Consider the following 5,415-nt stretch of genomic DNA (forward strand, 5'->3'; position numbering starts at 1 on the left):
CGGACGGGCGGCGGCGCGCGCGCGCGTGTGGTGGTCCGTTTGCTTGCGTTCTCCCTCCTTCACAAAATTGCGGTGCCCCTTGGGGCCCAACCCAATTGTGAAACTAACTCCTTATAAATGTCATAAATGAGTGTGTTCCCTCCAATGTGGGACTTCTCATTTTTCAATTCACACATTAAAGCCATCATCAATGCCAATTATGTTTCATCATTTCCAACAATCCCCCACTTGAATTTAAAAATGGATTCTAGAATAGCGTCAGACGCTTCAATAAGATTGTGCATAAACAAAGGTGTCTTTCGACTTGAACCTTTGCATAGCGAGTAGGATTCAGATTCAACAAGAGTAACCGTAGTTTTGAACTCTATCTCTGACATCAAACCCACACACAACCTTTTCATTAGGTGTATTCTAAAAAGCCCGTGCATTTAGGGCCCTGCACGTGTATCCCAGTCTAGTGAACGCTCTAGGAATTCTGCCTCGAAATTCCATAGGAAGCGGCCCCCACTTCCACATTCACGTAGGTGAGTCTATCAAGAGTACTCCTGTAGCCACTAGGTACCCCACTCCATATGGAGTATAGATCTCATTAAGAGTTTCTATTATCTCATCCTTTTTCGCTTCAGGAATCATGCTTCTCCTTTTAATCTTAACATATCGCTTCAGGAATCATGCTTCTCATATAAAACATAGCATGTTCATCTCATATCACTATGACTTGTTATTACCCATTGAACCTAATTCTTGGGATCTCCAGTCTTTTAGGTCGGGTTACCATCATAAGTGACTCATTTATCTATAGGCATTAGTCCCATCCTTTTGGATGTATTTTGGACTTTCTCTCTAGCTAATCCTTTCGTCAAAGGATCAGCTAAATTTTCATCAGTGCGTACATGATCCACAATAACAGCTCCTTTCGAAAGTAATTCTCTAACAGTGATGTGCTTACGACGTATTTGTCGTCTCTTACTGTTATAATAACGATTCTCAATTTTTGCAATAGCCGCGGTACTATCACAGTGGATCAACACAGCTGGTAACGGCTTATCCCATAAAGGGATTTCTGCTAGCAAGCATCTCAACCAGCTTGCTTCCTCACTAGCATTAGCCAGTGCTATCATTTCAGACTCCATAGTGGACTGAGCCAATATTGTCTGTTTCTTTGATTTCCATGATACAGCACCACCGGCTATGCTGAAAACATAGCCACTGGTTGCCTTGGAGTCATCTGATAGAGTGTTCCAATCAGCATCACTGTATCCTTCAAGGACAGCAGAAAATCTTCCATAGTGTAATCCGAGACTCATGGTCCTATTAAGGTATCTCATGACTCTATCGATAGCGTGCCAATGCTCCATACTAGGTCTACTGGTAAACCTGCACAGCAATCCCACGACATAGGCAATGTCGGGTCTAGTACAATCAGTGGCATACCTGAGGCTGCCAATGATGCTCGCATATTCAGTTTGTCTAACACCTTCACCAGAGTTCTTGAAAAGTTTTACACTGGGATCATAAGGTGTGCAAGCAGGTTTACAGTCAAGGTAATTATATTTCTTTAGGATCCTTTCAATATAGTGAGATTGATCCAAAGAAATTCCCTTTTCTGACCTAGTAATCTTGATTCCGAGGATTACACTTGCTTCTCCGAGGTCTTTCATATCAAAGTTGCTGCTCAACAATGATTTCACATTATTCACAGCATGAATGTTTGACCCAAATATGAGTAAGTCGTCTACATAGAGACATAATATAGTGCAAATGTTATTTTTCAAATTTATAGTAAATACATTTGTCATTTTCATTTACTTTAAACTCATTCGAGATAATCAAGTTATCAAATTTTTCATGCCATTGCTTAGGAGCTTGTTTAAGACCATACAGAGATTTATCTAACTTGCAGACCTTGTCTTCTTGTCCATGAATTACAAATCCTTCAGGTTGCTCCATGTAGATTTCTTCTTCCAGTTCACCGTTTAAAAAGGCTGTTTTAACATCCATCTGGTGTATCACCAGGTTATGAATAGACGCAAGTTTCGTCTTGTTTGTTGCTTTCAGTGCTCGTTGTCACAGGAACTTGACTTGGTCTGCTGCCCCCACTATTTCTTGATTTGAAAGGGAATTTATCTTCATAGAAGTCAGCATCATTTGATTCTATGATCAATTTCGCGTTTAGGTCATAAAACCTATACGCTTTGCTGTTTACTGCATACCCAATGAATACACATTCATAGGCTCTACTAGCGAGTTTGATTCGCTTGGGATCGGGGATTCTGACATACGCCAGACAACCCCAAGTTCGAAGATAAGATAGATTGGGCTGTCTATTCTTCATTATCTCATAAGGAGATGTTTTGTTTTTAGATTTAGGAATTCTATTCAAAACATAGCAAACAGTCAAAATAATTTCCCCTCACCAATGAGATGCAGCACCAGAATTAAGCATTATAGCAACAACTAATTCAGCAAGAGTTCTATTTTTTCTTTCAGCTTTACCATTCATTTCAGGTGAATATGGTGCAGTTGTTTCATGTATAATTCTTTGGGTTTTAGGAATTCTATTCAAAACATAGCAAACAGTCAAAATAATTTCCCCCCACCAATGAGATGCAGCACCAGAATTAAGCATTATAGCAACAACTAATTCAGTAAGAGTTCTATTCTTTCTTTCAGCTTTACCATTCATTTCAGGTGAATATGGTGCAGTTGTTTCATGTACAATTCCTTGGGTTTTATAGAATTCATTAAATAAGTCAGAATCATACTCTGTTCCTCTATCACTACGAAACCTTTTAATCTTTTTGTTAAATTGATTTTCTATTTCAGTCACAAATATTTTAAACATGTCAAGCGCTTCACTTTTATTTTTCATGAGATATACGTAAGTAAAATCAGAACAATCGTCAATAAAAGTGATGAAATAACGTTTTCCATTTTTGGTTAGCGTTCCGTTAAGTTCACATGTGTCAGAGTGTATTAATTCTAGAGGTTCAGTTTCTCTAACAACAGATTTATGGGATTTCTTAGTTATTTTGGCTTGACTGCAAAATTCACATTTTTCAAAATCCTTTTTAGACAATTTTGGAATCAAGCCTAAAACACTTAAATTTGAAATCACATTTTTGTTTATATGACAGAGTCTAGCATGCCAAATATTAAAATCACACAACATGTAAGCAGAAGGAGACATTTTATTCAATTCAACATTCAATTTAAACATGCCATCAGTGGCGTACCCTTTCCCAACAAAGATACCATTTTTAGAAATGGTGTACAAATCTGCCCCTATAGACTGAGTGAACCCTGCCTTATTGAGAAGAAACCCTGAGACCATATTCTTTCTTATTTCTGGAGTGTGCATCACATCTTTCAGAATTAAGGTCTTTCCTGATGTGAATGTTAATTCAACATCTCCAATACCAGCAACATTAGTGGTGTGGGAGTCTCCCAACAACACTTTCTTATCTTCAGCAGCAGTGTATGTTTTAAACATAGCACGATCATAACAGACATGGCGTGAGGCGCCAGTGTCTATCCACCATCCATCTGATCCACCAACGAGGTTGATCTCAGTTATCATTGCAACGAATTGCTCTTCGGTCAAGTTGGCCTGATTTACAGCGCCTTGCTTGTACCTACACTTGCGTGCCATATGACCCTCTTTCCCACAGTTGAAACAGGAGAAGGAAAGGGGGCCATTTCTAGGAGGTGGTGGCTGTCTGGCAATTGGGACCCTTTGGTGGTTCCCATTCCTGTTGTTGTTCTTTGAAGTACGGTTCTGATTCTTCAGTTGTTTGCCGTTTGGCTTCAGAACCGCTCCGATGGGCTTTTTCTTCTTGTTATTAGCTACAAGAAGAATTTCATCTTTCTGGTCTTGCTTGCGAGATTCCTCCTCAATTCTAAGGCGGGTTATCAGACTTTCTAGAGAGAATTCTTTAGTTTTATGCCTAAGAGAATTTTTAAATTCTTTCCAAGCAGGGGGCAGTTTGTCAATAATAACAGCAATTTGAAACTGTTCATCAAGGGACATACCTTCAGTTATGATTTCGTGAGCAATTTTCTGGATTTCATGAGACTGAGCTTCCACTGATCTGTCATCTGTCATCTGATATTTGAGGTAGCGGCTTACAACATACTTCTTGGCTCCAGCTTCCTCAGTATCGTACTTCTTCTTTAAAGCATCCCAAACCTGTCTAGCAGTATTGCTGTCAGAGCTGTAGTAGTCATACAGATCATCAGCAAGTCCATTGAGAATATAATTCTTACATAAGTAATCATTATTTTCCCATAGGGTTAATTCAGTAGCTATTTTATCCTTTTCAGCTTGTTCAGCTTTTTCTGGTACAAACGGAATATCATCCTTCAAAACGTTGGCAAGCTTTTTCGTGGTTAGAAAAAACAGCATCTTTTGTTGCCATCGTTTGAAGTGACTTCCCTCAAACCGAAATGGTTTGTTGTAGTCAGAAGCAGATGAACCTGACCCAGTAATTTCGTCGGTAGACATGGCAGTTCGAAAACGTCTTAAAATTGTTGTTTTTGAAATTCGAAAACCTTTGAAAACAATTTATGCCACCGAAAATATTATTGGGTTGAGTCGCGGACTAGGTCGCTCTCTTTAAGACGTTTCGAGGCACTGCCCAAAATTGTGCAAGGCAGACTATCAACCACGAAGTCCCCAGGATAAAACAGCCCAGATTCACTGTATCGGAGTTCTACTGCACTGTAGAAAACCGTTCTAGAATTACACCCTCTGTATGCCAGTCGATAGACCGACACTCGAATATAGCACGGAGGCTACTCAAATATAGCACGAAGGCTACTCAAGAAAAGAAGAAGAAGAAGAATATAAGGGGGAGAAGTGAGAAAAGCCTCAGATATGGATAGCTTTTGGTGTGTTTTTCAGAACTTTGACCTTGTGGATGGCAGTTTCGTAATATGTGACTCATCGCAAGCAATTAATTAATTTCCATCTGTTAAAAAAACTATGTGACTCATCGTAATATGGACCGGGCCGGCGGCGGCGGCGCGCGCGCGCGTGTGGTGGTCCGTTTGCTTGCGTTCTCCCTCCTTCACAAAATTGCGGTGCCCCTTGGGGCCCAACCCAATTGTGAAACTAACTCCTTATAAATGTCATAAATGAGTGTGTTCCCTCCAATGTGGGACTTCTCATTTTTCAATTCACACATTAAAGCCATCATCAATGCCTCTAAAAATGTAATGTTAACGATGTCAAAAAAATTTATTTAATTTATATTTGATCGAAACTAATATGTCAATCTAAACTATAGAATATTGCAACAAAACAAAAAATTAAATCATTACACAAACTAACACAATGTCACGTTAACACCGCCAAACCACGAAATAATATATATATATATATATATATATATATATATATATATAATATATAAA

Source organism: Cicer arietinum, chromosome 6, assembly GCF_000331145.2.
Source record: "Cicer arietinum cultivar CDC Frontier isolate Library 1 chromosome 6, Cicar.CDCFrontier_v2.0, whole genome shotgun sequence".
Classification (NCBI taxonomy): Eukaryota; Viridiplantae; Streptophyta; class Magnoliopsida; order Fabales; family Fabaceae; genus Cicer; species Cicer arietinum.